The sequence below is a fragment of the Hemitrygon akajei genome, chromosome 32, assembly GCF_048418815.1.
Source record: "Hemitrygon akajei chromosome 32, sHemAka1.3, whole genome shotgun sequence".
NCBI classification, from domain to species: Eukaryota; Metazoa; Chordata; class Chondrichthyes; order Myliobatiformes; family Dasyatidae; genus Hemitrygon; species Hemitrygon akajei.
Window position 1 is genome coordinate 1,569,281 of NC_133155.1, and position 22,929 is coordinate 1,592,209.

The 22,929-nt window shown below is 39.4% G+C and overlaps 1 protein-coding gene across 8 annotated transcripts in view; it reads left to right on the top strand.

Annotated features, from left to right (window-relative positions):
• The window catches only part of LOC140719621 (phosphatase and actin regulator 4-like), a 290,097-nt gene that overhangs the window by 121,665 nt on the left and 145,503 nt on the right, over positions 1-22,929 (top strand). For 6 of the 8 annotated variants that reach the window (XM_073034347.1, XM_073034342.1, XM_073034343.1 and 3 more), the window contains one exon: positions 18,588-18,650. The exons of the other annotated variants lie outside the window; for them this stretch is intronic. The gene's annotated coding sequence lies outside the window, so the exon portion shown is untranslated. The remainder of the gene's footprint in view (positions 1-18,587; positions 18,651-22,929) is intronic. 8 annotated transcript variants of the gene reach the window in all.

A 22,929-nucleotide genomic window follows, 5' to 3' on the forward strand; every position in this document is an offset into this window, starting at 1 on the left:
ACAGAATATGGGTCAATGGTGTTGTGGGATGGCAGGAATCCTCAACAATGCTTTTGGCATTATTTTGTTCTTTACCATACTGAGCAATGGAGCATTCACTGAGTTGAAGTTCAGAATTCCAAAGAATTTACAGCCCACTGTTCATCCAATTGTTCAACTGGGGTAATCTATTTTAAAATTTGTCTTTATTCCCTCTAAGAGGAGTAGAAGTAGGGGCGGCACTATATTGTAGTGGTTAGCGTAACGTAGCACCAGTGACTCAGGTTCAATTCCCGCTGCTGTCTGTAAGGAATTTGTACATTCTCCCCGTGACTAAGTGAGTTTCCTCTGGGTGTTGCAGGCTCGTTGGACTGGAAAAGTCTGTAACCACAATGTATCTCTTTAAAAAAAAATTAAAATACTTGGTGCTTGTGATCTAATGAACATTAAGTTCTAACTTGTTTTCAGAGGTTTAAAGGAACCGGTATTTTTAAAAAAATCATTGTCATGTGTATAGTGAAAAGTTTTGTTTTGCATGCCATCCGTATAGATCGTTTCATCACATTGATGCACTGAGCTAATACAAGGGATGGCAATAACAATGCAGAATAAAGTGATACAGAGAAATTTTGCAGTATACACAGGCAACGATGAGGGTGATTGTCAAAAATTCCTTCTAGTACAGAGTATTCTAAAATAATGGAGCCCATATATGAGCTGATAGTTATACATCAAAAATTATGAGTGAAGCAAGAAGAGACCACTTCTTGAATTCATATGTGTTGGTTGTTCTATTTTATCCCATCTAACACCATCAGAGCTATCTAGGATTGCTCTGGAGTCTGTAGTTAATTTCGTAGACACTGCTGTATGTGAGACCTGAGAGAAAATCCTAGATGAACACTTTCAACTCCACTGTGTCTGCTTGAAAATTCATCCAATTTTGAGTGGAAGATTAGTGTTCTAAAATAGAAACAATCGAAAGGTGCTGTAGATCATGAGCAGGGCAGGTATCTTCTGTTTATAGAACATAGAATATAGAATAGTACAGCACATTACAGGCCCTTCGGTCCACAATGTTGTGCCGACCCTCAAACCCTGCCTCCCATATAACCCCCCACCTTAAATTCCTCCATATACTTGTCTAGTAGTCTCAAAGACTTCAGAAGTACTGACCTGCTCCCCATTATCATTCAGTTAATGGTGTTTGACTGGTTGTGTAACAGTACCTACCATTTTTCAGAGTCGGGTTTAATATCACTGGCATAGGTTATGGAATTTATTTTCTAGCAGCAGTACGTTGCAATATGTAATGATAACTGTGTAATAGTGCAAAAAGAGAGGAAAATGTAGTGAGGTAGTGTTCATTGTCTATTAAGAAATTTGATGGTGGAGGGGAAGAAGCTGTTCCTAAAATGTTGTATGTGTGTCTTCAGACTCCTGTACCTCCATCCTTATAGTTACAATAAAAAGAGGGATGTCCTGGATGATGGGGGTCCTTAATGATGGATGCCACCTTTTTGAGGCATCAGCTTTTGAAGGTGTTCTAGATGCTTTTGCCTAAATTATTTGGTAGCAATGGGAAGGCAGAGCATTGTATGGATGTATGTGTTGGTAATGCTTGAAAATGAACAGATTCTTGGTAGTGTGAGTTAGTCAGTGACTGTGAAAAGGTGGGATCAAGAAGTGTTTCTATATTTGTACTCTGGCACTGTTCAGTAAAAAAGATCTTGATTAATACACCAGGTAATGATCCTCCCTTTTGAGACACAAATAAAACCTCTTTTGAAGCAATGGCCTGGTTATGAATTAATTCTGTCTCTCTTCCCCCCCCCCCCCCCCCCACTATATTTGCCACATTTTCCCTGGCCTCATGTCTTTTTCTTTTGTGATTTCCAATTCTCGGAACTTTTTCCTGTAGTGACCATAGAGCACCTCGGGATAGGGTCAATAACCGGAATTAAGGTTATTTGCCCACTTCTGAAATCCTAAAGCAATTGCAGTTTACTGAATGCCATCAAAAAAGAGATGATTGGCACTAGAGCTCACTTAAAGATCCTGTAGTTATGATTATTGGCTATAAAAATGCAAATATTCTTTTTTTTTTACAATGGCAGCCTTTGTGACACTCCTATAGCCAAGCTTTTTAAAGCTTAGTGATTTATAGATTACACCAGATAATGAACTGTTGTTTTCCCTATCTATTATGATCTAGATTATTCGTAACAACTATAATTTTTTATTAATAGATGCTACAGAACACCAAGCTAATATAGTGTTTTTTTTTTATTATTGTGATTCATGTTGAAGATTGCCTAAATGACCAGTGTCTACAGTAGTATGGTGGATTCCAGTTAATTGGGACACATCAGGCCCATTACATTTTGCCCCAATTAAGCAACTGCCTAAATTAGCTGAAGTTTCATGGAAATATCTAAAAAGGTATTAAAAAAGACAAGCTACCATTTAGCTGAGCAACAAGTTATATATTAAAATGAAATAAAGAACAAATTAGAACAGTATCAATAATAACTACTGCAGTACTCTGAAAGTGTAGTAGTTCCTAATAGTTGTTGACAGAGGAATTTATCCAGTGTATGCTGTCGTGTTCTTTTGATTGACTGTAAATGAGCACAAACACCTAGTGCAGATAATGGGCTACCTTCATATAATGCTTTCAACAATTGCATCCTCCAGATCTTCATTTTCATTGTAGCATTAAAGGTGTTTGCCGATACCTTCAAATTCTTTTTAGGTCCTAACTTGTTGAAGTAGTGAAATAGTTCTGTGTATTTCTTGTCAGCCATCAGTTACGTATATCACCACTTTTTGAACACAAACACATACATCTGATGCTATTATAAAACTGTTTGCTCCAAGCATGGTGTAGTTTCTAATGGCCATACAAGTACATGCCGCTGACACCACTTAGAAGCTATTTGGCATGAGTCTCCTGTCCCAATTATGTGCCGTAGTGTCCCAAAAATAACAAAGGGAATCCTGGCTATTTTCTCGATTAGGTTTTGTTCTTTAAGAACAAAATTGTTCCAAATAAGCAGCTGTCCTCAGTTACTAATGATCCAAATAACCAGAATCCACTGTACTTGCAAAGGCCTTCTGCTCATCTGATATCAAGATTCATACATTTCTATGGTACATAAGCATGGGTTCAACTGTTGCAGTAGTTCAAGCCCACAGTGCTGCTTCAGAAGAGACACAGGCAGTCCTCGGGTTACGTACGAGTTCCGTTCCTGAGTCCGTCTTTAAGTCGGATTTGTACGTAAGTTGGAACAAGTACATCCGATATTATTTAGCGTCAGTTAGTCAAACGTTTATCTTAGTATATAGTACATATTTTACCTTTCTATGAATATAAAACACTTAAGAAACATATGTATTCCAATAATTAAACCACTGTGTTGCTTAGTAATAATTGTAGCTTTCATCGGGGCAGGGCGTTTCACATGCTCCATTATTCTCACTTTATCCGTTATCCTTTAAAATTGTTCCGATCGTTGACCAACTGTAGCCTGACACTTTTCCAATGACCAATGGCATTTCACCTCTTTCCAAATGCTTTATTATTTCCACTTTATTTTCAATCGCGATCGTTCCCGTCAATGGAACTGAAACACTGTGGATGGCGGGTCCTGACCTGCGCTGGCTCCTGAGGTCTGCTGGGTCCTAAACTGCACTACACCGAGAGAGATTAAATAGGACAATTGGGGGCTTTGCTGGGTTTGGGTATTTGATCCTCCACAATTTTCCACATGGGAATTTAAGCTGGAGGTGGCAGTGTTTTTTTATGAGGTCGAGTTGCGAGCTCGACATTAACCCGGCCGGAAGTGGGCGGGGTCAGGGTGAATCTTACTAAGAAAAATTTAAGCCAAATACAAAGTTAAACACTCAACACAGTGTCAACGGCAATGACTTAACATGGCGGACGGCATTCTCCTTCCTCGGCTCGTAAGTACGAGTTGTGCGTAAGTCGGATGTTCGTAACTCAGGGAGTACCTGTATTGCGGATCACTCCTCAATTGCCATTACTTCTGCAATTTATTCTTCAAATAATAGCTTATTGTTCCCTTGAAGCTGCAATGCTGCCTGGCCACATACTAACTGAATTGCTCCGTGTGCAGCTGGAATTTTCTTTTATATAATGTTAATATAATTTTGAAATCTTGTTAATATAGCTTTGAAATACTCTAATTGTGTTAATGAATATAATCTATAAATTTTCTAAATAATAAATGTATCACAACCTTTACTCTGAAACATTTTAGAGCTTCAATATATTTACATTGTCAGTTTTTCAAATTAAAACAGTGCTACAAATTGTAACAATAAACACAGAATGGAAGTCAGCAGCTCATTGTTAATAAACTGGTGGCCTGCTGAGTGCCGATGCTATCTAAGTTTAAAAGTTTATGCAACCTGAAAGATTTTCTTTGTCATCATTATACCCATCCATTAATATAAAATCAAAAGTGTGATTAATTTTAAATTTTCATTCTAAATATTACAAAATAAAATATTACAGCTCAGAGCAATGGTTGGTCCATGCAGCAGTATAAACAACAGAGGGAATGTTGAGTGGTAGAGACTTCTATTCAGTGTTCAGTAGGGTGCCACAGTAGCATAGTGGTTAGTGTAATGCTTTACCCCAGGGGTAGGCAACCTACGGCACAAATTATTTTCTAGCATGCGTTATTCATTAATTTGAGGCAAAACATAACTAGATGTATTTAAATGGATAATTCCATATTTCAAGTTTCTTCTGGCATTTATCTGGCCCACCGTCCGCTCATTAATACGTGATCCGGCCCACAGAAGCAAAAAGGTTGCTGACCCCTGCTTTACCCCTTGTGACATACATTGGCTATTGACATTTCATTTTAAAAAATCAGTATAAACAGGGTTTGCTTGTATCTTACTAATAGTTTAAATTGTTATACGTGCTACAAATCCTTGTAGCTTGTCAGACTATCATGAAAGTGTATAAACATGATTTCAATCTCCTATCAGGACTGTTGAAGAAATCATTAGTGTGTGGTTAAATTGTGATACTAATTTACTTGATGTGGAAAGCGGTCAGTGGCAAAAGACTTCTCAAATGGTATTCTGTACATTGAAAGCAATCAGAATAAAGTTCACCTAAGAATCCAGTTATTGGTCATTCTGATGACGTCCCAGTTTACTGGTTTGGTTTTGATAAAAACTGCCTGAGAATCTTGTTGGCCTTCCACTCAGCACATATTATGGCAGTAGAGATGATCAACAGTGTTATGTGTCACTGGGGATGTTGTGCAGTTTCAGTTTGGCTTGTCCAGAATGATCTATTTCTTTGTAAATGAGAAGATTGAGGGCTGTACTGTTAGAAGTTTATGAGATTATACACGTGTTTAATAGAGCGAGAAAGGAAGAAATGCTTCCACGTTAGGTGGTCAAAAAGTGGGGGCAACCAATATGAGATGTTCACTTTCAGATCTTATAGATACTTCCGAAAAAGAATCTTGGTTCAAAGATTAGTTAGAACTTGGAGTTTAGTGTCTACAGAATTGTTTGTCAGATTGGTGTTAGATGTATGTAGGGGGAAACACTTTGAGAAAATATCACAATCTGCTGGTAAAGAAAATAGAATTAGAGTTGAAGACCTGTGGTACATGGCACTATTGAGTGGATAGGCTGAATGGTCTGTCTTGTTCTGTATTTGGCTGTCACAATATATGGTACAATATAGAGTTAGTTTTTAAACATGCTTCTGAATGCATCCTGGAGCTGAAAGGATTGGGAGTGAATCAACACAAAGAATACAGATTATGGGCCAAGAACCACTCCCAATGATACTGGCTCTGATATGAAGGCAGTATTAAACATTATGAAACGTTGAAAGTATCTATGAAAATTCTCATGCAGCCAATGGATGCCCATTATGATTTGCAGCCGAGGGCAAGTCAAAGTGTTCTTTGCACTGACCTAGAATGAGTCATAGGAACAGCCATTTGAAACACATTTGATTACTGAAGTTGATTGGCATGTCACAGTTTTTGATCTCATACATGAAGAGTTATTGTATGGCAATTGGCTTTAGCAAAACAATGAAACTGAGGTTCCTAATAATCTGAAGATTCAGCAAATTGGAATGCCTACTCTTAAGTCTTGTTTTTGTTTTTTTTATTTCTTGCTTTCTAAGTAGTTAGTTCAACAGTCAATTATGGTAAAGGGGTTTCATATTCTAATACAGTCGACCCTCCTTATCCGCAAGGGATTGGTTCCGGGGACCCTCCCCCCCCCCCCCCCCCCCCCCACCCGATACCAAAAAACGTGGATGCTCAAGCCCCGTATTTAACCTGTCTCAAAGCAGTGGTCTTTAGGACCCAGCAGAACCCCAGACCTTATTTAACCTGTCTCTGTGCAGTAGACATTAGGACCTGGCAGCGGACCTCTGAATCCGCAGTGTTTCTGTTCACGAAAATGATCAAGATCACAATTGAAAATAAGGTGGAAGTAATAAAGCGATTGGAAAGAGGTGAAACGTCATCAGTCATTGGAAAAGCGTTAGGCTATAATTGGTCAACAATTGGAACAATTTTAATGGAACATGTGAAAGGCCCTGTCCCGATGAAAGCTACAATTATTACTAAGCAAGGCAGTGATTTAATTATTGAAATACATATGTTTCTTAAGTGTTTTATATGCTTAGAAAGGTAAAATATATACTAAGACAAACATTTCACTAACTGGGGCTACATAATACTGGATGTACCTGTTCCGACTTCAAAGCCGACTTAAAACAGACTCAGGAACAGAACTCATTCATAACCTGGGGACTGCCTGTACTTTTAAATCATCTCTAGATTACTTATAATACCTAATACAATGTAAATGCTATGCAAGTAGTTGTTATACTGTATTGTTTAGGGAAAATGACAAGAAAAAATAGTCTGTACATGCTCAAGCGAGTGCTGAAGAGAAAACTTCCAGGTTTTCCTGATTCGCGGTTTGTTGAATCCGCGGATAAGGAGGGCCGACTGTATTTCTTTAGGCAGAGGAAGCAATTCTAATTTCCTTTTAATTGTTCTGGTGGTAATTGTGTTTTTGTCACTCATTAGATTGCAGCCAGTAGAAACATTCTTATTGAATTACTTCAGGAAAAGTGATGAAAAATCAAGTCATAAACATGAGGTTCTTATGCTGGAGATCCAGAGTAACACACACCAAATCTTGGAGGAACTCAGCATGTCAGGCAGCATCAGTGGAGAGGAATAAAGAGTTGACATTTCAGGCTGAGAAAGTCAATTGAGTTAGTTGAGAAAGAGTGAGGTTAATCGGAATAATATTTCTCTAGACATTGTGTAAGCACATTGGAATTGCCTGTCACCTTTTTATTTGTCAGCAATTGCAGAAAATAAACCAATACTGGGATATCCTTAGTTGTGTAGGGTAACCTCTTTGTGCAAGAGAGATTAAGGTGGGTTGTAGAGAAAGATATGGACAAGTGTCAGAATTTCTGTCTTTTTTAAAGACCAGAATAAGAGTAGTTATAAAATTTCAATTTTTCTTTTGTTTATCTTTGGGCCTGGGCAGATAATCTGACGAATTCTAATTGGTTTCCAACCATTGTAGTTTCAGAAATCAAAAGCTGATGCCAGTAAAATAATGATGATGTTGGAATGCAGTAAAAACTCATTTGGTTCATTAAGATCTATTCTGAGAAGGAGCACTACATTTTTGCTCAGTCTGACGTGTAATTCCAACGCCAATGTAGTAAGTTCTTAACTAACCTCTGGCATATCTTTCACGTGAGATATGTGGCCTGGAGTTCAAGAAGGCTGGAAATGTGGAGCGAGTCCTTGATCGACTCCATTTCTCACTGATCTTGCCAATTAAAGCTCCAGCAAGATTGAAATCAATGAGGACGAGAACAGAAGGGTGTTCAGTGCCTCTCACTCTCCGTCTTGCTCGCTGTTCCCGAAGGAAGGTGTCTGTGATTTGGGTCTTGGGGAAGGTTTAGTCGATTTGTGGATTGGACTCTGCAGTTCATGTTATGTGTTTGTGGTTACTCCTTTGTTTTTATTGCTATTTTGTGCTTGCAGCCCTGCAGTCATGGAACAAAACAGTACTAGATTGAACTAAACTAGACTGAACATTCCTAGACTGTTTTAATGACTCTGTGGTTTAATATTCTGTGTTTTTCACTGTTTTTTTTGCCATTTGCATGATTTTTTTTGTATATTGGGTGTTTGATGTTTAGTTTGAACAGATAGCACATCTGATTCATAGCTGTCTGTGGGAAGACGAATCTCATGGTTGTATACTGCATACATACTTTGATAATAAATGTACTTTGAATCTTAATACTTGTAGAGGAATTCATCCAGTGTATACAATCAACAAAATCAGTGCAGATAATCGAATCACAAACAAGAGAAAATCTGCAGATACTGAAAATCCAAGCCACACACACAAAACACTGGAGGAACTCAGCAGGCCAGGCAGCATCTTATGGCACAGACACGAGGAAATCTGCAGATGCTGGAAATTCAAATAACACACACAAAATGCTGGTGGAACACAGCAGGCCAGGCAGCATCTATAAGGAGAAGCACTGTCGACGTTTTGGGCCGAGACCCTTCGTCAGGACTAACTGAAAGCAAAGATACTAAGAGATTTGAAAGTAGTTGGGGAGGGGGAAATGCGAAATGATAGGAGAAGACCGGAGGGGGAGGGATGAAGCTAAGAGCTGGAAAGGTGATTGGCGAAAGGCCTTGGGAGAAAGAAAGGGAGAGGGGGGAGCATCAGAGGGAGATGGAGAATGGGCAGAGTGATGGGAAGAGAGAGAGAAAAAAAAGAGGAGGGGGAAAAATAAATATATCAGGGATGGGGTAAGAAGGGGAGGAGGGGCATTATCGGAAGTTAGAGAAGTCAATGTTCATGCCATCAGGTTGGAGGCTACCCAGCCGGTATATAAGGTGTTGTTCCTCCAACCTGAGTGTGGCTTCATCTTGACAGTAGAGGAGGCCATGGATAGACATATCAGAATGGGAATGGGACGTGGAATTAAAATGTGTGGCAACTGGGAGATCCTGCTTTCTCTGGTGGACTGAGCATAGGTGCTTTGTTATGGCACAGAGTACAATCGAAGTTTCGGGCCGAGACTGCAGCATATTGTGTGTTTTGCAGGTAACGGACTGCCTTCATATAGTGTTATCAACAATTGCATCCTTCATATCTTCATTTTCATTATAACATTCAGGATGAGAGCGGTGAATCTGTGGAATTTGTTGCCACGTGTGGCTGTGAAGGACATGTCATTGGGTAATTTAAGACAGGTTGAAAGGTTCTTGATTTGTCAGGGCATGAAGAATTACGGGGAGAAGGCAGGAAATTGGGGCTGAGAGGGAAATGGATCATCCATGATGAAGTGGCGAAGACTCAATGGGGCAAATGGCATAATTCTGCTTCTATATTTTATGGTCTTATGATTGTCAAGCCTTCACGTTCTTCATAGTTCCTAACTTGTTGAAATAGTGAAATTGTTTCTTTTTCACTCCCGGTTATTTCTGGCATCTGCAAGCCTGAATGCTTGAAACTGCAGTGAGCAAAACAGTCCTGATTGTCCTACTGCCTATTTCTCACTATCAGTGACAAAAGTCTCTGCTTTTTAAACACAAATACACGCAAATGACACTATTTACAAACTATTTAAAATTAATTTTTAAATGAAAGCTATTTAACCTGACGCTATTTAAAAAGTGCATGTGACTGACGCTAGTTAGAACCTGTTCAGCAACTGTCTCCTGTCCCAATTAAGAGACAGAATGTCCCAAATAAATAGGTGAACCCTGGCTATTTTCTTGATTAATTTTTGTTCTTTAAATGTTGTCCCAAATAAGCACTGCCCCAATTAACCAATGGCACATTTAACTGGTATACAATGTATTTATATTTATAGAGTTGTATTTTAAGCCCAAGTCGGTGCCAACTATCAACTACTCATTTACACTAATCCTTTATTAAGACCAGTTTTATTCTCTTCACATTCCCATCAGCTCTCCACAAGTTGTTCCACTCACCCTCACATTAGTGGCCAATTAACCCTGCCAATCTGCAAATCTTTGGGGTGCAGGAGGTAACTGAAGACCAATAGACAATAGACAGTAGGTGCAGGAGTAGGCCATTCGGCCCTTCTAGCCAGTACCGCCATTCACTGTGATCATGGCTGATCATACACAATCACCCAGTTTCAGGGAGAAAGTGAAAACTCCACACAAATAGCACCTGAGATCAGAATTGAATCCAGGTCGCTGGCACTGTGTGGTAATGGCTCGGTTAGCTATACCACTGTGCCACCTACCATAATATCACATGTCTCAGAAAATCCTGAAAGTACTAATGTTAATTACCTTGCAGAGGAAATAAAGAAACGGTGTATGAGGGAGGGTGTGGTGAGACCAAGGGACAAGTAATGCTGACTCATTCCATTGGAATCTAAAATGTCAATATTGGCCATTACCACAGATTTTCCATCATCTGTGTCAGAAGTTGTGTATTTATGGATTTAACACCAGAACCTGATGATTTGGAAAGGTCCTGAAGTAGTGCTGGATTGTTCAGGTGAGCTTAAAAAATTCTACGACACAATTTGAGGGGAAACTCCTAGGTAGTACCTATTCCTGAACCAGTCTGGATTGTCATTTTATGACATTCATTTTTGTGGGACTTGACATTTCGGCTAGTTGCAATATTGACCACATTTTTTAAAAAAGCGAATTGGCCATTCAGGAGAATGTATGGCCTGCATTTGCTCCTATTTTTGATCTTGTGTTTTCCTTCTTAAAAGAAGAAAAACATTGAGCCTACATTGGTTTAGTTTTCGAGTATTTGTTTGCAATGGGATTAGTGATGAAGGCAGTGTTTCATTATCACTGAATTCCAGGAATTTGTTATGTCCTTTTGTGTAAATAGCTGGTATAACTGTATTGCAGATAGTCCTGAAACACCTCATCTGCAGCTGGTTGAGTGTGAAAACTGATGCAATAATGAGGATGGGAATTGTATCCCTTTTTTGTTTCCGACAGAGAAGAAGCACTTGCTATACTTTAGTCTTATGACAGTTATGCATTCCGTGCCAAGCTTTTACCATACCCTTAAATAAGCAGCAGCATCCAGCATGGTTCTCAGTTTAAGTGTTTTTAGACAAGAGGTGAAGAATGGAAGGAACATTCTTTGTCCTTTTTTCCATTGAGACAAAAACTGAGAGATTAGTGCGAGTGGAGTGCCATGTTTTCTGCCATAAATATTCATGTGTGCAGCAAAACCTGCAAAAGATGGTGGATAGAGCCTGGTCCATCACAGGAAAAGCCCTCCCCATCATTGAACACATCTACAAGGAGCGCTGCCACAAGAAAGCAATGCCCATCAGTATGGACCCCCACCATCCAGACTATGCTCTCTTCTCACTAGTATCATTAGGAAGGAGATACAAAAGCTTTAGTTCCCACCTCACCAGGTTCAGGAACAGGTATTACCATTCAACCATCAGGTTCCTGAACCAGTGTGGATAACTTCACTCACCTCAATTGTGAACTGATTCTACAATCTATAGACTCACTTCAAGGACACTGCAATTCGTATTTTCAATATTACATATTTGTTTATTTATTTATTATTATTTTATTTTGCTTTTACAGTTTGTCATCTTTTCCACTTTGCTTGTCAGTCTTTGTGTAGTTTTTCAATGATTCTATTATATTTCTTTCTTCTACTGTGAATGCCCACAAGAAAATTAATATCAGGGTAATATACTGACATATATGTATTTTGATAATAAATTTACTTTGAATTTTAATAGCTGCTGTTAGGATTGCTAAACAAAAGGTTGCTGTCACTGTCAGCGGGAGAGGGTTTTGGGGGTTGGGAGGAAGAATTCTGTTAATAAGGCTGTGGGGGGGTATTTATGTTTGTACTTACGCACCTCACCCAGTTCCAGTTGATTGATTGATGTAGATCTGATGACCATTGTTGTACTTGAGTCTGCTATGGGTTAATGGTGTTGCTATTGTCACAGTTCAAGTACCGTAGATTCCGGATTTTAAGCCGCTACTTTTTTCCCACATTTTGAACAGCTTTGAACTCTGCGGCCTTTAATACGGAGCGGCTAATGTATTTTTTTTTCATGCCGCCGAAAACATTTTGCCTCGTAACAGTAGACCAATAAAATTGATGAGTAGTTCACAGAGGTCCAATGAAATTGTACGATAAATCAAGCGCACTTTCACAATTAAATTATTGTAAATCAGTCATTTGTACTCACCCTCATCAACATGGAAAACACTCGAAGAAAAGCATTGTGCTGCCTTTATGGCAGTTATTTAGTTTATAATATTTTCGCTTAGTAATTCATTTTCTAGTTAAAGTTAGAAGAGTTTTAACTATATTTGTTTTCTGTACTACATCGCGGGATGCTATGACGTCACACCCGGTTCCGCCGCGTCTTGTGGGATACCGGTTTGCGATAAACGGGACGGCGGGGGGGAGCGGCGGAGCGAAAACGCTGCTTTAAAGTTAAAGGCGATCAATAACTTTTCCTGGTAGGCTGCAGTATATATATTTTTTACCAGTCGTTAGGAGATATTGGAATGTTGTTCAGTAAAAAAGTATACGCAACGTATATTTAAAAGTAGCCGCGTTACGGGCACGGTTCGAAAAAAAGCATTTGCAATATGTATTTGTTTTTGTTACCATATGGATTTAATTAAAAGTTAAAAAATCCTCACGTGTAATATCTTTCTGTGTAAATATCTCATATTACAACGTGGGACACCTGCGGCCGAAAATCCGGTGCGGCCTTTACAAGTAAAAAATTGATTTTATTTCTAAAATTAGAGCCAGCGGCTTTTAATCAGGTGCGCTCTGTAGTCCGGAATCTACGGTACATAAAAATAACCTCTGCTAGCAACTCAGAGAAGGGGAATTTAACTCTAAGAAGACAGATTATATTGAGTTTTTGACTGATGAAATTGTGTATCTGGTCAGTATAACAATCTCTACTGGAGAATCACCACGGAATTTACGGAGATATGCTTGTACAATGTGTAGTTAATGAATAATGTGCACAAAATTTGTGCATTAAGGTCTTTTTAGTATGATTGAACTTTTGAAAATTGGATGTATGGATGCCGTAATATTGCTGTGCTTTTGAATTCCAATTTGGCAGCACAACTATTTCACTGACAGCTGTAATTTCAAATGAATGGCTGTGCTTAGAATGCCCTGGATTCTCTTGTAGGCATAAGCTTTTTTTCTCACATTTATTTTTTTCTCTTTCTGTATTTTTGTTCCTCCTTTTAATTGTTACCCCGAAAAACTTGTTCATAAGTACATAGGATTCTGAATTCCTCTTTCAGAATACCATGGACGGAACCATAGCATAGTGGTTAACACAGTGCTTTATAGCACCATGACCTCGGTTCAATTCTTGCCCCTGTCTATGAGGAATTTGTACTTTCTCCCATGACCACATGGGGTTCCTCCGCATACTCCAGTTTCCTCCCACATCTCAAAGGTGTACAGGTTAGTAGGTTAATTGGTCACATGGATGTAATTGGGTGGCAAGTGGTCATTGGACCGCCAGGGCTATATTTCTAAATAAGAATAAAGCTTGTTACCTGTACTAATGTGAAGAGCACTAGATTACTGATACTGAACAACTGAAAGATATTCCACTTCATTGTGAAGAAGCTTGTGACATATGTGAGGAGGAGTTGGCGCAGGAAGTGCAATTGCAAGTTAAAAATATAAAAAAAACACAAATGCTGAAAAGACTTCATAACTCCTTTACTGTGCAAAAGAATGTGGTAGGTTAAATTAATTTTGTACACTAGATGTTTTGCTTGCTATTCAATAGATAAAGGAGGATATTGAGTCTCCAATATGCCATCCCTTTGCAGTGACCAATACACAGTGGAATCCATCTTCACCTGAGAGGTTGTGCTGAAATTTAACCCAGTTCTGTCAATGCCGTTTTACATTTTGCATGCTACAGTGGTATAAAGATCATTGATCTGACCAAAATTAGGAATAAAGATAACTAGAGGAAGTTGCAAAGAGGCTTTTTCCACTGGGATTAGGTGGGCTACAACCCGAGGTGATGGGTTAAGGGTGAAAGGTAAGAGATTTAAAGGGAACATGAGGGGAAATATCACAGAGGGTCGTGAGAGTATGGAATGAGCTGTCAGCACAAGTGGTTCATACAAGCTTGATTTCAGTGTTTAAAAGAAGTTTGGATAGGTAGATGGATGGTAGGGATATGGAGGGCTGTAGTCCCAGTGCAGGTCAATGGGAGTAGGCAGTTTAAATGGTTTTGGCAGGGCTAGATGGGCCAAAGGGCTTGGTTCAGTGCCGTACTTCTCTATGACTTTACAACTGTGAGGAAGGTGATTTTGGAAAGCTAGATACTGATGGGGAACATTTGTAATTTTCACTGTTGGCCTCCACAATCGTGCACTAAGCCTCTAGGTGTGTTGTGGAGGTTTGCTATCTGTACATAATTAACCCATTATAACCTTTCTTCCCAGAAGGGAAGCACCCAGTTCCTGCTTTTATAGTTCGCATGACAACTGGCTCAGAACTTTCCATTTCTCTATTAAATTGGCTAATGCTTGAATGACTATCATGAGGTTCTTGATTATTGCAGAGATATTGCATTTGTCCCAGGGTAAATCAGCTGGGCCTCAACCTCCCAAATCACAATGTAGTGAGTTACCTTTGGAGGAAAATTGTGAATGTGAAGATCAGTGGAAAGATTGGCCACAGCTCTGGGATAGCTTTGGTGTCAAGTGTAATAATCAAGCTTGGGTGTGTAGAATGGTGACTCAGCGATGTTGCTATTTGTTAATAATTAACATGTACTACAAATGTCAGAGACTGAAGCGCAGGATGAGATTAGCAAAGCCTGCTTATTGCATTCCAACAGCTTCTTATGTAAGATGATAGGTGCTGCAACATTCTAATTATGGGCCTGCACTGAAAACAGAAGTATCTAATCTAAAGCTTGCATTTGAGCCTTGAATTGTTTGTGTCACTTTGTGTTGTCCAAAGGAGGCAATTACATCATTAGTCCAAGCTTGGCAAAACAACCCCATGTGATTCTTTTCCATTTGCTTTGAATTAAAATGCAGGATGGAAATAGTCTGTCACTCCTGGAGATGCTCAATGTCATGTCACAGACTGCAGATATATTTGTACAGACAGCTTATTTGCTCTCTATAGGCACAGATATCTTTCTGCTCAGCAGAACTTGTGTGTTTTTATTTCCTCTTATGTATCACTGCAGACTTAAAGCTTGTCGTTGTGACTCTCTGCCAATTTAAATTGAGCACTTCATCCTTATTTAGGCTTCAAGGTGACTTTCCCATTGAAAAATGTGGTACCCTTTAAACAGTGGTATGACCTGGAGTTGTAGCTGGAATAATCTTTCTTCTCATCAAATTTTTCCGTCCTTCACTCATCCCTAGAAACCAACAACCACATACATTTTCATTGGAGAAAATCTCCCTTTGCTCAAACTGCCATTGTCTAGGGTGGATTGTGTGTTGTTCGATATAGAAGTCCATTGTCACCTGTCTGTGTTGCTAGCCTTTGAAAACAGGCCTGGACCCTGGCTTGCCTCTTAACTCCCCCACATCCATGCTCTTAAACCCAACCTGAGCCGTAACATATCTCTGTATCCCTAAAAATCAAACCTACAAACCACAGCCAAGTCTGAGTCACACCCTCAATAGAGACTGCAGCTCAGCACCGTCTTGATCAGAAGGCCCATGTTATGAAATCATGGAACGGGGATCAGGAGCTAACTTCCTTTACCTCCTAACTGTTATCTCCTCATGCTTGTTCAAGAAATGCTTGGGGAATTGTCATGAGTCACATGCATTACTTCACTGCTTCACCAAGGATTATTACTTTACTAACTGGATTGGAACAGTCAGATTCACATTGGAGAGTATATTACTAACATTTTGGCAAGTTCAGTGAAGTGTATTTGTACACCACTTGACTAATGCCAGTACCCTGAGTAATCAGGTAGATTTCCAGCCCCCTTTCTTCCACTTGAAGTTGTTGTAGTAAAAGGAAAAACGTATTTATTTTTTGTTTTATTGGAATCATCTTGATGTCTCGTTAAATGAAAATGTCAGGTAATGAACATTGCTAGTTGCTCAGTGTTTGGTAAATGGTGATGCGATATCTGCATCATGGCCTGTGAATCTTGTTTAGCCCGTTCATGTTTTTCCTAATTAATGCTCGGTTGGAATTGCTAGTTTAAGTTATGAATTGAAGTTTTTTTTAAAGTTCATATATGGGAAATGATTTCAAATTTGGATAACTGTCAAAATACTGCAATGCTCTCATTGACTTATTCAACTCTACAGCAATGATGTTGGATTGTATAAGCTATGTTGAACAGTACCATTAGACCATGGCCTTCATTAAAACCAATCATTGTGCAGAGACCTTGTTTTGTTTGTTACTTTGTGTTGGTCTAGTGTTAATTGACTATAGATTCTAAAGGTAGCGTGAGTTCTGAAAATATGCAGTAATTTAAGTTTCTGTGGTAATATTCCTGTGTCTTTTTGCTAATTGGAATTTGATTTGATGCTTCTGTAAACAGGAAATGACTTTGAGTCTGACTTGATTAGAAATTTGGATTATGTTAAAATCAAACTGACACTACTATATGAATGTCTATAATTAATTACTGTTATAATCTCTCTTCTTCCCTGATGAATAAGAGTTACAGTGGTTCAAGTGGTTTCAACCCTCGTTTCACTTCCTAAATGTCCATTAGTGATGAGAGTTGTATAGTACAGAAATGTATCCTTGGGTGGCCTCCACTTCCTTGCCGACCTTATTTCCCATCCAGATATATCTTGTTTATCTGCATTACATCCAAACTTAACAATATTTAAAGTGTAGGTTAATAGGTTCATTAATAAAAGTATCAAAGTATACAGGGTGAAGGCAGGAGATTGGGGAAGAACGGGATGATAAATCAGCAATGATTGAATTTCAGAGCAGGCTCAATGGGCCAAATACCCTAATTCTGCTTTTTTGTCTTCTGGTCTTATGTTTTGCCTGTTCACAAGTGCTTCTAAATGTCTCTTAAATGTATATTGCACCACTTCCTCTGACAGCACATTGCAGATATCAACCATTCTGTGTTTAAAAAAGAAATAAGGAAAACCTTTCTTCTCAAATCCCCTTTAAAACTCTTTTCTCTCTAACCTATGCTGTCTTGTTTTTGACACCCGTGCTATGGAAGAATGATTTTGACTATTTACCCTATCTATGCCCCTCATTATCTTATCTCTATCAAAATTTAATGTATGATAGTAGTTAGAGAAAATGGTTCAGTAATGCAAATACACAAATATCCAAAAACCAATTGATACGAGAAACAAAACTGTAGTCTATATTTTGTCTTTATATTTATTTATTAAGTTAAGTTAAGTGAATAGACCCTTCTGGCCCTTCGAGCTACACCAGTCCGCAGGCTCCAATTTAACGCTAGCTTAATCACTAGCCTAATCAATGGCCAATTAACCTACAAACTGGTAGGTCTTTGTACAGTAGGAGGAAACTGGAGCACCCAGAGTAAACCCATACATTCCACAGGAAGGACGTAGAAACTCCTTACAGGAGACGTTGGAGTTGAACTCCAAACTCTGCTCTAAGCTGTAATAGTATCATGCTACAGCTACCATGGTGCCTGTTGATTACAGGAAATTATCGGCAAGTCTGCATGTATGAGGATTGCATAGAAAGGTCTCAGAAGGGAGACAAGGCCAGTGGAATCCAGGGCAATTTGATAAACTGGATTCAAAAGTGGCTTGGCAACAGGAGACAGGTGGTGAGGTGTTTGTCTGGGATCGGTGCTGGGATCTTTGCTGCTTGTAAACTGATTTTGATGTAGATACAGGAAGCAAGATCACTAAGTCTGTATATGATGCGAAGATGGGTGGGTTCATGGATGGTATGGCATGAGTCTGTGGCCACAGAGCAAGATGGAAGAGTTGTGAAGTAGGCTGATGGAACTCGATCTGGATAGATGTAAGGTGATGGATTTTGTAAGTGCTGTTGAAGCTAAGACAGGTACCATGAATGGTAGGGTATTAGGGAACATCAATGAATAGAAGGACCTTGGTGTAGAAATCCACAATCCTTGGAGATGCAGTGCACGCAAATAATGTGGTTAGGAAAGCATATGAAATATAGGCCATTATTGGGTGGCATTGAATGCAACAGCAATGAAATGATGCTCCATCTTTATAAAATATCAGTTTGGCTACAACTGGAGTATTACATGCAGTTCTGGGACCTTACTACAGCAAAAATATGATGCCGGGGAAGGTACAGCTGATATTCCCTATAACATTGTCAGGGATGGGATGTTTCACTTATGAAGAAGACTGAAGAAGCTGGATCAATTCTACCTGAACTAGAAACAGTGCTGGAATTACTCAGCAGTTGGGCAGCATCTGTGAAGAATAAGTAAGTTTTGAGTCGGTGATAATGAAATGTCATCAACAGATCTTTTTCTCTCTCCACAGATGCTGCGTGTGTCAGGACAGGAAGAAATTAAATGTAGGACTGAGGGCACGGTTGAAAAGCAGGTAAGGTGATGGGAGGTGGAGAACCCAATGACAGATTGTTTGTAGATAAAAGCAAAGAAGGTAATACGTATTGCAGTAGTGTAGGTCAAGTGTATGGTGCAAAAAGGAACTTGTTTAAGCTGAAATGGTGTGAGGCCAATGGGAAAGTTGAAAATGGAGTAAACTTTTGAAACTTCTGTAAGGCGCAAGGGGAGCTGGTGGACTTAAGAAGGGAAATAAGTGTGGAGGTTCAATGAGGATCAGAGCTTTAGCTGAAGAATTGCTTATGGGTGGTTCATACAATGAAGAAAGTAACAGGATATTGTCTTGCAGTGTGTTGTGAATGATGTGCTTACGACCTTCTAATCTTGACAAAAAATAACTCCCCACCTTTGAACTATTTAAGGAAATATTTAAATGAGTTAAAAATTAATCATTATTAGTATGTGTGCTTCATTGCCAAGACTGAGATTTATTGGCCACCCCTAACTGTACATAAAAAATTGGTTATGACCTGCTTTATTAATGGTAATGCATTGCCACAGATGGCAGTGGAGGTGGAGTCATTGGGAAAATTTAAAATGGAGGTTGATAGGTTCTTGGTTAATCGAATATTAAAGGTTTGGGGCAGGAGGATGGGATTGAGAGGGATAATAAATCTGCCATCTTGGAATGGTGGAGCAGACTCGTTGATCCGAATGGCCTATTCTGCTCTAACTGGAGCTGTAGCTCAATGATCTTCAGCTCATACAGGAGAGTAAGCAGGTGATAGGAGCTACAAGGAGGTTATGTTAACTTTCCACATATTGGCTGAGACTCTCATTATGTAATAGGGCTGGATGGGAAAGAGTTTGTCAAATGTGTTCAGGAGCGTTTCCTTAATCAGTATATAGAAGTCTCAGTGAGAGAGTGCGCAACACTTGATCTGTTACTAGGGAATGAGAGAGGGCTTGTGACAGAAATTTGTTTAGGGGAACACTTTGAACCATGTCATCACAATGTCATTAGTTTCAAAGTAGATATGCAAAAAGATAGGTCTGGTCTGTGAGTTGAGATTCTAAGTTGGAGAAAGGCCAATTTTGATGGTATCAGAAAGAATTTGGGAAGTGTGGATTGGGACAGGTTGTTTTCTGGCAAATATGTAGTTGTTAAGTGATGTGTAAGTTGGTAAGTATAAGAAATACAAGTAACACTTAAGCATAAAATTGGTCCTCGGGAAGATCAGAGAGGTAATCTATGCCTGGAGTCAAAAGAGAAAGGGGAGATCTTAAATGAATTTTTTGCATCTAGTATTTACTCGGGAGACAGACACGGTGTCTGTTAATGTGAGGAAGTGCAGCAGTGAGGGCATAGACCCTATACAGATTACAGAAGAGGTGTTTGCTGTCTTGAGACAAATTTAGGTAGATAAATCCCCATTTGACTATGTGTTCCCTCAGACCCTATTGGAGGCTAGTGCAGAAATTATTCTTGCTGAGATTTTTTAAATGTGCCAGGCCATAAATGAGGTGCCAGAGCATTGGAGTATAGTTAATGTTCTGTTCTTTGAGAAAGGCTCTAATCAGCTGGATTGAATAGGTTAAGACTTTATTCCCTAGAGTGTAGAAGATTGAGAGACTTGATAGAGGTATACAAAATTATGAGGGGTAAAGATCGAGTAAATGCAAGCAAGCTTTTTCTACTGAGGTTGGGTAACACTACAACTAGAGGTCATGGGTTAAGGGTAAAAGGTGAATTGTTTAAGAGGAACATGAGTTGGAACTTGTTCACTCAGGCTGGTGAGAATGTGTGAAATGAGCTGCTAATACAAATGGTGGATGCAGGATTGATTTCAACATTTAACAGAAATTTGGATAGATATGTAGTTGAGAGGGGGATGGTGGGCTATGTTCCAGGTGCAGGTCGATGGGAGCAGGCAAATTAATGGTTTGGTACAGGTTTGATGGGCCGAAGGGCCTGTTTCTGTGCTGTAGTGTTCTATGACTCTGTTTTATAGTCATTATGGCAAGCTCACTACTTCCTCAAAGTAGGGAGTTTCAAGGTGTTGACTAAGCAGTGATGAAGGCATAGTATAAGACCATAAGATATAGGAGCAGAATTAGGCCATTCAGTCTATTGAGTCTTCTTGATTTTATGTCTTATTCCTCTTGAAATAAATGCAACATTGCATTTGCTACCTTACTACTGATTTGACCAGTAAATTAACCTTCTGAGAGTCTTGCTTGAGGACTCCCAAGTCCCTCTGCACCTCTGATGTTTGAAACTTCTCCCATTTAGATAATAGTCCACAATATTGTTTCTTTTACAAAAATGCATTATTGTACATTTCCCAACACTGTATTCCATCTGCCACTTTTTGCCCATTCTTCCAATTTGTTTAAGTCTTGCTGCAATTACATTGCTTCCTCAGCAGTACTACCCCTCAATCTATCTTAGTATCTTCCGCAAACTTTGCCACATAGCCATCAATCTCATTATTCAAATCATTCACAAACAATGTGAAATGTAGTGTCCCAGTACTGACCTCTGATAACACCACTAGACAACCAGAAAAGGCCCCTTTTATTCCCACTTGCTGCCTCCTGCCTGTCAGCTATTCTTTTATCCATGCTAGTATCTTTCCTATAACGCCATAGGATATTATCTTGTTAAGTATTCTCATTCATGGCACCTTATCAAATGCCTTCTGAAAATCCAAGTAAATGTCATCCACTGCCTCTCCTTTGTCTACCCTGCTTGTTACTTCCTCAAAGAACTCTAACAGATTTGTCAGGCAAGATTTCCCTTTACAGATATTGTGCTGACTTTGACTTATTTTATCATTAGTCTCCAAGTACCCAAAACCTCATCCTTAATAATAGAGTCCAACACTTTCTCAACCACTCGAGTTAGGGTAACTGGCCTACAATTTCCTCTTTTACCTTCCTCCTTTCTTAAAGAGTGAAGTGACATTTGCAATTGTCCAGTCCTCCGGGACCAGGCAGAATCAAGTGATTCTTGAAAGGTCATGACCAGTACATCTGTTATCTCTTCAGCAACCTCTCTCAGAACTCTAGGATATAGTCCATCAGGTCCAGGTGACTTATCCACCTTAAGACCTTTAAGTTTGCCTAACACTTTTTCCTTTGTAGTAGCAATGGCACTCACTCCTGCTCCCTGACACTCATGGACTTCTGGCACACAACTAGTGTCTTCACTGTGAAAGCATTGCTCAGTGCTTGATGCATTGGTCATAATCTTTCAAGAATAGTGATGCAACTCCAGGTCAGGATGGATTATAACTTAAAGGGGGTTGCTTGAGAAGCAGTTTTTGAGATATTCCCTTAAAGTGGCTGTTTTTTTTTTAAATCTTGCTCACACAAGATGTTTGGGTGGTGATAGAACCATAGAAACATAGAAAACCTACAGCACAATACAGGCCCTTTGGCCCACAAGGTTGTGTTGAACATGTCCCTACCCTAGAAATTACTAGACTTACCTATAGCACTCTATTTTTCTAAGTTCCATGTACCTATCCAAAAGTCTCTTAGAAGATCCTATCATATCCGCCTCCACCACCTTTGCTGGTAGCCCATTCCACGCACTCACAAGTCTCTGAGTAAAAAACTTACCCCTGCCATTTCCTCTGTACCTACTCCCCAGCACCTTAAACCTGTGTCCTCTTGTGGCAACCATTTCAGCCCTGGGAAAAAGCCTCTGACTATCCACACGATTAGCCCTTCTCAACATCTTATACACCTCTATCAGGTCACCTCTCGTCCCCTGTCGCTCCAAGGAGAAAAGGCCGAGTTCACTGAACCTATCCTCATAAGGCATGCTCTCCAATTTAGGCAACATCCTTCTAAGTCTCCTCTGCACCCGTGCTATGACTTCCACATCCTTCCTGCAGTGAGGCAACCAAAACTGAGCACAGGACTCCAAGTGGGGTCTGACCAAAGTCCTATAGAGCTGCAACATTACCTCTCAGCTCCTAATTTCAATTCCACGATTGATGAAGGCCAATACACCGTATGCCTTCTTAACCACTGAGTCAATCTGCACAGCTGCTTTGAGTGTCCTATGAACTCGGACCCCAAGATCCCTCTGATCCTCCACACTGCCAAGAGTTTTACCATTAATACTAGATTCTGCCATCATATTTGACCTACCAAAATGAACCACTTCACACTTATCTGGGTGATGTTGAAGAAGCATTGACAATATGTTGCTCTAAGACTTGTAAATTGTGCATTTTGCAGGGAATGAATGAATAAGATGGTAATTAAGCAAACTGTGTCAATACTATGCTATGCTCCTTGTG